At 50.6% G+C, this 13,393-nt stretch overlaps 1 pseudogene; it reads left to right on the forward strand.

The window, feature by feature from the left end:
* LOC147737404 (uncharacterized) overlaps positions 1-13,393 on the forward strand; it is a 74,827-nt pseudogene that overhangs the window by 39,304 nt on the left and 22,130 nt on the right.

Genomic DNA, 13,393 nt, shown 5'->3' on the forward strand with positions numbered 1-13,393 from the left:
AGTCTGAGTCATTATCCCGCGGCTCAGGTTCCCTTTGAATGGGGAGGAGTTAAAGGCCCGTTGAGAGTTGCTGTAAGCCCTGCTTTGCCTGTGGACTGTCTGCTAGGAAACGATCTAGAACATACCGCCTGCAAGGAAGTGGAGTTTAAGGCCTACACTGAGATGCTGAGGTTACCAGGATGGGCTTGCGTGGTCACGAGGTCCATGGCTGGCTGGCAACGAACTCAACCCGGGTTGGAGCCTGAGACAACGGCCCAACCCAATGCTGGTCGTGAAGAGGAGAATGTTGTGGAGGACACGCCCCGTGAGATGGATGGGGAGTCCTCGGCGGTAACTCTGGAGTCCACGGAGATGGATGTTGTTCCCGTGGGGGACTTGCTGACCCTTGCTGAGTGGCATGTGGAAGGAAGGCCTACCCGGAAGGAATTCTGTCGGGCGCAGAGAGAGTGCCCCAGGCTGGAAAGCATGCGGCGGCAGGCCGAAGCCCAAGCGACCAATCAAGAGACCGGCAGTTATCATGTGTACTGGGAGGATATCCTCCTCTACAGTGAGCCTAAGGTTCCGGTGCATGGATCCTCGAGGGCCTTAGTGGTCTCCCAATGCTACCGGGCCTTCCTGTTGGAATTGGTGCATGAAATACCTTTGGTTGGACACCTGGGCCAGGACAAAACCTTTGCACGGTTGGTCCCGCATTTCTATTGGCCCAGGATGAGAGTTGACTCTGACACCTATTGCAAGACCTGCAAGACTTGCCAGGCAAGTGGCAAGACTGAGACTAAGGTGAAGGTCCCTTTGGAACCGCTCACTGTTGTCGGGACCCCTTTTGAGCGGGTCGGAATTGACATTGTTGGGCCGTTGGACCCTCCGACCTCTTCAGGACACCGGTTCATTTTGGTGTTAGTGGACCACGCCACTCGGTACCCAGAGGCTATTCCTCTGAGGACCATCACTGCACCTGCAGGGGATTTTTACCCGAGTGGGATTCCCCAAGGTAGTGGTGTCAGATAGGGGCACGAACTTCATGTCGGCCTATATGCAGGCCATGTGGAAGGAGTGCGGAGTGACCTACCGGTTCTCCACTCCTTACCATCCCCAAACTAACGGGCTCGTAGAGCGCTTTAACAAGACTCTGAAAGGGATGATCCGGAGCCTGCCAGAGGACTTGAGGCGGAAGTGGGACGTCCTCCTCCCTTGCCTGCTGTTTTCATACCGAGAGGTACCACAGAAGGGAGTTGGGTTCAGCCCTTTTGAGCTGCTCTATGGCCACCCCGTTAGGGGGCCCCTTAGCCTTGTCAAGGAGGGGTGGGAGAAGACTTCAAAGAAGCTTCCCCGTGATGTCAGCTACATGCTGGCATTCCGCAGCCAGAAGGCCAAGCTGTGGAAGGAACCCTCAGACAACCTGGAGGCTAGTCAAGCCGTCATGAAGGTTTGGTATGACCGCAACGCTCAGACGGTGGAGTTGGACGCTGGACCGAAGGTGTGGGTCATGGAGCCTGGGGAGCTTAGTGCCCTCCAAGACCGGTAGACTGGTCCGTACGAGATTGTGAAGCGGCGAGGCCAGACCACCTATGTCGTTGATTTGAAGACCCCCCCGACAGCCCCATCGGGTGCTCCACGTCAGCCACCTGAAGCCACACCATGAGCGATCTGAGCTTCATGTTTCAAGTTTAACATTTGTATAGCGCACTACTCACCCAGAGGGTCTCAAGGCGCTTGAGGGAGGGGGTACTTTACTTATCGAATATCCAGGTTTTTAGTTGTTTTCTGAAGGAGAGGTGGTTCTGTGTAAGGTGGAGGTGGGTGGGGAGAGAGTTCCAGGTTTTGGCCGCTAAGTAGGAAAAGGATCTTCCCCCCATGGTGGATCTATGGATGCATGGAATTGCGGCGAGGGCTTGATTGGACGATCGTAGTTGGCGGGTGGGGGTGTAAAAGGACAGGCGCGTGTTGAGGCATTCGGGTCCTAGGTTGCAGAGGTCTTTGTGTGCGTGGGTTAGGAGACGGAACATTATTCTCTTGTTGACGGGGAGCCAGTGGAGGTCTTTCAGGTGACCGGAAATGTGAGCTTGGCGGGGGATGTCTAGTATGAGTCTGGCTGAGGCGTTTTGGATGCGTTGGAGTTTTTTCTGTAGTTTGGCTGTGGTTCCGGCGGAAAGGGTGTTTCCGTAGTCCAGTCGGCTTGTGACCAGTGCGTGAGTGACCGTCTTTCTTGTTTCGGTGGGGATCCAACGGAAGATTTTTTTGAGCATACGTAGGATGTTGAAGCATGATGATGAGACGGCGTTGACTTGTCTGGTCATCGAGAGGGAGGAGTCCAGGATGAGGCCCAGGTTACGTGCGTGGTCCGTAGGTATGGGTGCGTTTCCCAGGGCGGGTGGCCACCATGAGTCGTCCCAGGCAGAGGGTGGTGAACCTAAGATGAGGACTTCCGTTTTGTCCACGTTCAGTTTTAAATGGCTGTTCTTCATCCACTCGGCTACTTCTTTCATCCCTTCGTGTAGGTTGGTTTTGGCGGTGTTTGGGTCTTTGGTGAGGGAGAGGATCAGCTGGGTGTCATCTGCGTAGGAGATGATTTTGAGGTTGTGTTGGATGCGAGGGGACTCATGTATACGTAGAAGCGGGTGGGACTGAGTGATGATCCTTGTGGTACGCCGCAGATGACTTCGGTGGACTCTGATCTAAAAGGGGGGAGGCGGACTCTCTGGGTTCTTCCAGCGAGGAACGAGATGATCCAGTCCAATGCTTTTCCTTGCTCTCCTCATGGTGACGGATGGGAGCGAGGAGGAAGAGAGTGAGCCTCTTCCTGACCTTATGCTGGCCCAGGAGAAGGATGGATCAGTGGAGGGAGTGGTCTTCTCCCCATCCTTCACCCCAGAGCAACAGAGGGACTGCCGCCGGGTGTTGGAGCAGCACGCCTCGTCGTTCTCCCTCATGCCTGGAATCACACATCTGTGTACCCATGATGTGGACACAGGGGACAGCCCACATGTAAAAACCAAGTCTTACCGGCTGTCCGATAAAGTTAAGAACAGCATCCAGGGTGAGGTGGCCAAAATGCTGGAGCTGGGGGTGATCGAACCTTCCAGCAGCCCTTGGGCTTGTCCGTTCGTGTTGGTGCCGAAAGCGGCCCCACCGGGCACCACACCAGAACTTCGGTTCTGTGTGGACTATCGGGGATTGAACTCTGTCACCAAAACAGACGGTTGAGTTGATTGACCGGCTGGGACCAGCCCGGTACCTCAGCACCATCGACTTAACATCAGGGTTCTGGCAGATTGCCATGGCCGATGGAGCAAAAGAGAAGACAGCGTTCTCCACCCCCGGGGGCCACTTTCAATTTAGAGTGATGCCCTTCGGGCTCAAGAATACTCCGGCCACCTTCCAGCGGTTGGTGAACCAGGTGCTGTCTGGCCTGGAGTCCTTCTCAGAGGTATACCTGGACAACATAGCTGTCTTCAGTAGCACCTGGGAGGACCATCTGCTGCATCTCCAGAAGGTGCTACAGGCTCTGCAACGCGCTGGTCTCACCATCAAGGCCAGTAAGTGCCAGATTGGACAGGGATCTGTCGTCTATCTGGGACATCTGGTGGGCGGGGGTAAGGTGCAAACCCTCCAGGCCAAAATTGAGACCATCATGGCCTGGGAGCCCCCCAAAACCCAACTGAGGTCTGAGCTTTCCTCGGCCTCACTGGATACTACTGCAGGTTCGTCAAGGGGTATGGTGCCATCGTAGCCCCCTTGACGTCCAAGAAGCAGCCACGAAAAGTGATCTGGACGGCTGCTTGCCAATAGGCATTCGAGACACTGAAGCACGCGATGTGCACCGCTCCGGTGCTTGCAACACCTGACTTCATGAAAGAGTTCATCGTGCAGACGGACGCCTCTGAGCACGGCATAGGCGCTGTGCTTTCGCAACTGAACAACGAAGGCCAAGACCAACCTGTGGCCTTTATCTCTAGAAGGCTCCTCCCTAGGGAACAACGGTGGAGTACCAACGAGCAAGAAGCCTTCGCTGTGGTATGGGCCCTGAAGAAGTTGAGGCCATACCTTTTTGGCTCTCACCTTCTCTTCACCCCTTTGATGGCTCATGCAGATGAAAGGCGAGAATCCCAAGTTGCTAAGGTAGTCCATTTCCCTACAGGGGATGGACTTTCGGGTGGAACATCGGCTCGGCATTGACCAAGCCAATGCTGACGGTCTCTCCCGGTTTCTCCGCCTTAGTGATGAGAACTCCCTAGAGGTTGGGTAGCTCTCCCCACTTTTGGCTGGGGGGGGATGCATGTTAGACCTGTCAGCCCTAGGGTGGTCTTTCCCTGTTTTTTTTCGCCCTTGCCTCATTTTTCCCACCTCTTTTTTTTGTTGGCCTTAGGTCTCAGGGCGCCTTCCCATTGCTAATCAATGCTAAGGTGCAGGTGCTCTCTTCTCCCGATATGCCCATCCGGAAGCGGATTATGTTTAAAGCTTTGACTCTGGCTCACAAAGCACTTTTTGGCTCGGAGCAAGGTACTTACAGCAAAGGCTTGTCTTTTATCGCCCGGTTCGATCTCTTCGGTCGGAATCTCTGTTTTTGGCCGTGGTCCCTCGAGTGAGGAAGGCCCGCACCGGGGGTCGCTCCTTTGGTCTTAGGGCCCCTCAGTTGTGGAACACCTTACCTCTGGCCTTGCGGCGTACTCCTAATCTGCTCCTGTATAGGAAGAGCCTCAAGACCTGGCTTTTTAACCCGTAGGACGTTTTTCTCTCCCTTATCTGTCTCTGTTTTATGGTGTTATGTTTTTTCACACTGAACTGTCTATATAAAGCGCCGGGACACTCTTTTTGAGTAGCCGTGCGCTATAGAAATAAAAGTATAACATAACATAACATAACATATGGCTGCCACAGGCCCCTGCTACTGCAGAGTGGTCTTTTCAGTAGCCCCCTAGTTGCCAGGAGCTGGCTGGGACCCCAAACATTGTTGCAACACCAGCCCGCCTTTTTCTCCCATAGCTAGAGTGGGGATGCTCCTGGAACCTTCTAGAATCGGGGAGGGGTCTGTTTTTGCTGCCTTAGAGTGTGGTCACCTGACTTGGGCATATATAAAAAAAGGAGGGAAACTTTTTAGTCAGTTGGGGCACCACTGACCTGGGGGAACCTACACAGGAGACTTAGGCGGTAGGGCATAGTCAAGAACCTATACCACTGGGAGTGACAGGGCTGAGGTGCTGCCTTCCAAGCTGTGTGAGGAACACTGAATTAGCCCACTGATCGGGCCCGGCGGGAGGTGAACCCAGGGACCACCTGCAGTGACCTGCTGAGAATATCCTGTCATCAGCCTTCAACTCAACCCCCCCTCAAGAAACTGTCTCCTAAGGGCGCAGGAACCAACAAGCGCCAAGAAGGACTACAGCCTGGCCACAGGACTACTGGGGATCAACCAGGTACCAGGCTGTGCTACTCCTACACCCCTCTGACTTCACCTGGACCCCTGCGCGGTCGTGCCTAACTCCCCCTGGCTAAACGGCCTGTACTGCTAAGCGCTCATCCTTCCTAGCGCTAGCTTCCTGAACTGCCTGGCCATCTGGACTGATTGTCCTGCTCAACCGAATGGTGCACCCCCCCAGCACTCCCCTCTGTGCCCTGGGGAAGCGCTGGCTCCCTGCATCCCGTTGCCACTGAAGCGCGAGCGCTGTGCCTCTCGTGGCGGTACGATCACCAGCCAGCTGCCTGCACCGCGCTGTGGTGGGCCTCGGAGCCCTGCAACTCCCCGCGCTATGCCTGAGAAGCGCTAGCGGCCCCACTCACCGTTACGGCCCTTGCCGCCTCACCAGGGCAGCAGATGCCGGACACAGCCGCAGCCGGCCCTGAAGCGCCGACCTCATCACCCGCTCGGCGGCCCACGGGAGCCAGGAGAGGGCCGCAGACTTTTGACACTGGGCTGCACTAGGCCCGACGAAGCTTGAAGCCCCTGCCCGACTCACGTGACGGGGCGTCGGAAGAGACTCCGCCCCCGTTGCGCTGTGATTGGGCACTGCTGCCGCGCCCCCGCAGGCCGCCCTGCCTCTGGCGCCTGCGGGAGCGCCTCAGCGAGGGCCTACCCCCGACCGGCTCACCACTCACCGGAGGGCCCTGAGAGTAGCCGGGCCCTCCTCCCAGCCGGCAAGACCCACGAGAAGAGAGCTAGAGTGTGCGGGCCTCCCCTGAGCGGCCTGCACACCGCCCCGGCTGGAAATACCGGCGCGGGGGCTCCAGAGTCAGCGTGAGCCCCCTCCCTCTGCCGGCATGCTGAAACCTCCGCAAGGGCCCTGAGGGGGGCCGAAGAAGAAAGGTAAACCCCCGGGGATGCCCCAAGATCGCCCCTCCCCGCTGGAGACTATTGTTGGGCCCTGTTGGCCCCTGTGGTGCCTGCAAGGCTTCTGGAACTGAGCAGGAGCCCTGTGTTGACTGAGGAACCCTCAAAGAGGATTCAGGGACTGCCCTATTAGTTGAGTTAACCCCTGCCTGGGGTAAAGCTGAATGCCCAACAATGTTGCTTTATGCATGGGGTACCATGGATCCCTGAAATGCTCATTTTAGCTGGATGTATGGTTTATCCTTGCCTACTGAAATCACCACCCTGGCTTAATGCCTTGCGTATTAGTGCCTAATTAAATCTTTAGTGCTGAGTAATGAAATGGTTATGATTTCCTGCTAAAATGGTTATTCACAATGAAATGTTTCTTCTTGATTAAGGAGATATTTACCCTGGCATGAGGAAGTGTTTATTTCTGTGCAAAGTGATTACTGAAGGGTTTACTTCAGATTACTGAGTTGTTTTACTCCAGCCTCATGAAATGTTTTGCTCTTCTTTAATGACATGCTGATTCCTGACTCGATGAAATGTGTATTGCTAAGTGATGAAATGCTATTCCTTTAATGAAATGGTTATTGCGATATGCTACATTGATAATTGAACTGCTCCCTTCACTCCCTTGATGAAGTGCTTGATGAGATATTGATGCCTTGATTATTGATCACCCTGAACCTTGATCTAGATAAAAGCTATATGATTTTTACTCAAACTTACTGGTGTGGTGTCAGTCATTGCATGCGTTTCCGGCCTCAGTGGATGTGTGTGCTGTATGGTCACTTTACACCTAAGCTTTCAGGTGCCTGCCTACTCGCGCCAAGCTACCCCCCATGGAACTGGTGACCCCAGTTCCTACAATAGTGCTCTGAAAAGGCATTCCAGGTTTGAATGTTTGGCATTCGGCTGCTTGCTGCAGGTTTGTTGCCTGGAATTTAAGGAGTCACCCTCTCTAGTCCAAGCTCCTCACATAGGTGAAAGATGTCAGCTTCAATGTAAGTGACCAGTACATTCTCTTCCACTCTGACTGTCTAAATAAACTTGTTGCCATCCTGTTAGAAATGGGGTTGTTGGTTGACTGGGGTGTAAACCTTTGTCAAACAGCATCCACAATCCTGGTCAGGGTAAATGTCAGGCAAACCCTAAATTAACCTTTGCCCACCCTCTGTTAGCTTGGCACAGAGCAGTCAGGCTTAAGTTAAAGGCAATGTGTTAAGTATTTGTGCAACAATTCATACAGTAAACCACTTGAAACACCACACAAAAAGATGCCACATCAGTTAATAAAGATAAATCTGATTTTAATAAATAAAACAAGACCAATTCTACAAAGATCCAATAAGTAGAAATGTAGTTATTTATTTGTAAAGAATAAACTTTAAAATAGTGCTGAAAAGTAAGAAATGCCAACCTAGAATATCTGGTTGTGCCGGACTGGAACAAACTCAAAAGTTCAGGCCGACCACGATTGTGCGCAGGCCAGCTACAAGGACCTAGTTAGGCCTGTGAACCAAAGTACCTTTAAATCCTGGTTGCGGAGCATTGCATCTGAAAGACAGATACGTTTTGCAGTTGAAGCGATGTGTAAGTTACGTGTTGCATTGATGTTGCGGTGCTAGGTCCTGTTGTGGTGTTGATGAGAAGAGGGCTTACAATAAGAAGGGCAGTGTCAGGATGCGTTTGTTCCGATGAGGGATGAAGCTGTAATGCGGTCCTGTAGCCTCATCGAGGCTGCGGTCAACGAGGGATGCAAGGATCTGGCATCAGGAAAAGCGGTGCGCAGTGGCGGTTTCGAAAGCGATGACTCCCTAGTCCCAAGATGCAACACCGCCAGTCTGCTGCATTGGTTCTAACTCACGCAGTAGTGGTCATGCGCCGGTTCTCTTCCATGCAACAGCGACAATGCGTTGGTTCTGCTCCCGCATAGAGGATGCGTTTGGCCGCTGGAACAAACACCTTATGCCCACTTCCTAAGGGTCCTGGACTGGGGTGGCAGCACTTGGCTGGGTAGGCTCTGAGATGGCAGATGCCAGGTGCAGGAGCACGGTGGCTGGAAGTCTTTTTTGTCCAAGAAACTTCATTTCAGCAGGCCACCCAGCTAGACCTTGGAGTCACTCTGAGTTCAAATGATGCAGGCTCAGTCCTTCTCACCCAGGCAGGGAAATAATAAGCAGCAGGACAGCACAGCGAGAAAGGAATCCATCAAAGTATCAGTCCAGCAGTGTGGCAGCCCTTCAGCTGCACGGCAGGGTTTCTTCTTACTGAGTTGGTGGTGTCAGAGGTCTAGTACTTATACCCAGTTGGGCCTTTGCAGTGGGAGGGACTTCCAAGCAAGCCTTTTGAGCGCACAGAGGTCCTGCCATTCCTTCCCTAGCTCCAGACTCACTACAGAGGATTATGCAGCCCTTTGTATGGTGTCAGAACCCAGCCTATTCAGGTTTAAGTGAGGCTTTGTGCAGCTCCACCCTCCCATCTCCCAGGATGGCCATCAAGTCACACCTAAGCTCCCATTGTGTGTGGCTGTCTAAGGGGAATACACAAACCCCATTTGTCACCCACCCCAGACACATGAATGGAGACAGGCAGCAGGCACCAAATGGCTAAAGTAGGAAAATATCAGAACGAGAGGTAGACTCCACACCTTCCCTTCCATATGTTCAACTCTTTTCTGTGTGATGATGAGATTTTTGTCATTTTTTGCATGCAGGCTTGACGCATGCTCTGTCCCACTAGCACAAATATGAAATTCAAAAAGTGCCTGGTGCCTCGTTGCTCCAGTTTCAAGCCATACAGCCATGTAGGCAACAGTTGCAAAAAACAGTCCAATATTTATTCCTGTAATCCTTTTTATTATCCATTTTAATTCCAGTAGTTTTCCATGATACAAAGTTCACACAGAGGCAAAATGATTCCAAACTTTTAATGCTTAAGGATTGCACATCCAGGCTTTTTACAACAGTAGGGTAGATCACATTTCATCTCGGTTAGCAATACAAATATTCTCCCAAAGCATTTCAGGCAACAAGCCCTTCGTCAGTGGTAACTTTAAATTAAAAACAACCCATCAGCAACCATAAATGATTCTTAAACATGTTCAGTGATAAAAATAAAACCATGTGCAGCGTATAGTATATCATATGAATGTGTCAACATCACCCACAAATCATATTGAGACCAAATATGTCACTACTTTTGTGCTCAATTTAAACCCCAATTATCTGCTCGAAAGGACTAAACCGTAAAAATGTACAGTACTAAAATGTACACTGTTGCACCGAAACTGAGTTAGACCCTGTGCTTGACTGGCCCAATATCTGAAAACAAACATGAACCTAAAACCCACCCAAAGTGCTGCAAATATGTGCTTTACTTCTCCAATTACTTGACACCCAGACAGTGAGGTACTGGGTTTTTCAGAACCGGTACCGAACCGGTAACCCAGCGGTGTCAGGGTACACCCGAAGACCTCGAGTACTTTCCTGATTCAGACCACAGAAACACAAGTCTTCTAGGTGAAGTCAAAGTTGTAATTTATTGGCTGCAACCAAGTAACAAGCGTCCTAGAAGTACAACAGCATGTAGGTTCTCAGGAGACTGCTCAATCTTACAGAACCAGGCTTCTCTTTTTATGCAGAAAAATGGGCTCCAGGCAAACATTCTTAAATTTACAGTGCAAACATTCTTAAATTTACAGTAGGCTATTCACATATTTTCATTACAAAGAAAAGGCAGAGTCATGCTGAAATTTCACATTTCAGTGTGTCCAGTTTGTGAATAATTACCCGGCAAGGCCCAACATTCTCATCAGATATCGGTGTACCCCCAATAAAACCGGGCTCCTCCTCATCATAAAGCAAAGAAGAGAATAGAGCAGGGCCAGGTGTGAGCAAGATTAGGCAGGGTGCGTGTGCGATGAAAAGGGTTTTATGGCCTGTTGAGCCTTGATGCTATCTCATTCGGCCACTGGGAAAGGAACTGACCAAACAGGTCCGGCCTAGGGCAAAGGCTTCAGCTTGCCCAGGTAGAGAGGAGTCAATCAAGGTGTACGTGTCCTTTGGAATCGGATTTGACTGTATAAAAGGGCCTATGTAAAGGGCAACTCACAAAATGGCTGCCGTATACAAAATGGAGGCCAAGGGTGCAGAACGCAAATGACGATTTCGAGGTGTAACTGTCACTCGAATATGACGAAAATGCTTACACATAGTGTACTAGCCATTTCCGGTCTTTTGATATGAAAATCGTCATACTACGATAACGTTTTTATTCACGAATTCGTGATTTTTAGAACTACAAACCCTCCTTTTGCCCTTACATAGGCAATTTAACCTAACCTCATGCTAATCTGAGTCCAGGTCTATATTCCTAAAGTCATTGAGATGTTGCTGTAACATCATTCTAGTACTTAGCTCGTCTCTTGATACAGGTTTCCTTACACATGATGTAGCGCAGAGGCTACATATTGCAGGAGCACACTGCACGCACAGACAGAACAGAAAAAGAATTGCTAAGACCATCCAAATGACCATCAGAATTTTCCATCCCCAAGTGGAAATCAGTTCCCAGAACCATCCCATTAACGACCAATCTCCTTTATCCACATGAATAGATTTGGAAATCTTATGCAGTTTGGAGATGGCCTGGAACACTGTTGGAGCGTTATCTGGTATGAAAATACAGCAACTCGATTGGATCAATTTACAGACCCTACCTCGGTCTGCAAGAATGACATCTAATGCGACCCTGTTCTGAAGGGTCATAAGTCGGTCCGACTGGAGCTCAGCAGTCAGATTACTAAGGGCACCAGCCGTCTCGATCACGGTGGATTCAACTACCCTTGTCAACTGGCGAATGCTCCTGCTGTTCACCATAGGCCCCCAAAATGGCAGAAAACCTTTTGCGAAATCCCCAAACTCTTGTTCCGCGGTGTCGTCTTTACTCACAACACCCCTAACTGTCCTTGTCCTATGGTAATCTGCCGCGGCCGTGTAAGTGGGTGGCAGCAGGAACGAGATGAAACATGTGCCTGAAAAGTCAGGGGGCAGCCATGTATATGCTCTATCGTGGCAGACGAAATATGTACCCTTTGCTGCTGAAAATGAAGGGGAGGTCTGGGACGGGAAAACATATGTTTCGGTACAGACACTATTCCCTAACTGAGCTCTGGAGTTTTTGCCATTTCCTTGCAGACACAGGAGACCTTGATGGGGCACTATCCAAATTGGGGAGAATTTCTTTGCTCGCTGGCTCAGACTTAAGGAAATTCCATACCTTGTTATATTCCATCTACTGTAGGCTTCTAGTTCGTCTCTGGGGAGAGTTCTATATGTGTCGATATTTTGGCTCATATTCCTGATTCCTACTAATAGTGCCCTGTTGCTTGAGTTGTTCCCTGTGGAACGTGGGGAATATGGTCCGAGGGAGAATAGGAACAACGTCTGAAATGCCCACAAAGATCCGTAATAACTAAATGGCATGACAAAATACGGGATACCCTTATCGGTCGTGTGTGGCATAAGTCCACATACCGAACAATTACAATCTGGTGTTGGTGTAGAAGTTGAATGAATGAGTTATTTATGAACTCCAATCTTCTGGCAGACTCGTGTTCAGGAAAAGGGTGAAAAGAGTGTGAGAAAGTGTAGGAGGAGGTATGGGCGGGGTAGTGGGTGCAAATGAGACTCGAAAGGTGAATAAAGCATAGCCTATAAAAAACATTATTATACTACACAACATGAAAATGCATATTATTGAAAATTGTATGTTTGTTATTACAGTGCATATTCTTGCTTTAAAGTTCACGGGTTTGGTAGGTCTCTCCATCTCGGAAAACTCCATCCACTCTAATTTGCTGCCCGCGGTGGGAGGTTGTTTCTGCTGAAGAGTGCCTCTGTCAGTCCAGGGTAACTCCCTTGAACCAACAGAACTGTCGACCTAACCGTCTCCAGCTGCACTCCAAAGACTGTGGCAACCGCGACCCTAGCAGGAGAACCGGATGGCGGTTCGAAAAAACAAAAATAAGCAAGTTTCCTAGATGAGAGCGGCGCAATTTTTTTTTATTTATTTATTTGTCCATAGTCATGGGTCTTGGCCTCAAATTGTAGCGGTTCCTGCCGGGCTCTGTCTGGTCCAGAAACAGGAGTTCAGGCTCCGCAGTGTTCAATCGAATCGATGGAGGCACAGCTTCTTGCAAAATGTTGTTGTTTTCTCTTTCAGAGTTCGTTCCCTTTATACGAGCATCGCTAAAAGGTATGAAGCAGGGCACAGTCTCGGCTTCGGAGTCAGCAATGTTCTCCTGGACCCACCGGTCATATGGCAAAGGTAAAGGGATTCGTTTAACGTGCACACCGTGCACCCAACTTTTCTTGCCGTGCACTCGGACTGCGGTGCGGGTTGCCAGCAGCACTTGGTGGGGTCCCGTCCAGCGAGGTTGTTCGTTCTTGCTTCGCTGAAAGTTACGCACTAAGACGCAGGTGCCGGGTTCAATAGTGTGGCCTGGATCATCAGAAGCTGGTGGTAGGGAAGTGTGAACCTGTTGGTGCAAAACACATAATTTAGTTGTCAGTTCATACAAATAGTCAAGCAGCACAGGATGCTGTACTTCACTAAACTTTTTGGGTCTAGGCACTCCCCATATGTTGGCCGGACGGCCGAAAACTATTTCATAGGGACTAAGTTTCAATCTAGAGTGCACAGTCATTCTGGTGGATAGGAGTGCTAAGGGTAGAGCGTCAGGCCATGTAAGGCCAGTGCTCGCTTGGATTTTGGCGAGTTTTAGCTTTAGGGTGCCATTGTAGCATTCTACTAATCCAGCTGATTGGGGGTGATTTGCAGCGTGGAACTTCTGTCTGATGTCTAGCCCTTCGCACACTTGCTTCATCACTCGACCCACAAATTCACTCCCATTATCACTCCAGACCATTCTCGGCATTCCAAATCTCGGGAAGAATTCTTTGACAAGGGCTTTCGCTGTGGACAAGGCAGTATTGTCCTTAAGGGGATATGCTTCCACCCACCTGGAAAAGGCGCAAACAACAACGAGTACATATTTCAGGTTGTTGCACCTTTCCATGT

This window comes from Lissotriton vulgaris, chromosome 1_1 (genome assembly GCF_964263255.1).
Source record: "Lissotriton vulgaris chromosome 1_1, aLisVul1.2, whole genome shotgun sequence".
NCBI lineage: Eukaryota > Metazoa > Chordata > Amphibia > Caudata > Salamandridae > Lissotriton > Lissotriton vulgaris.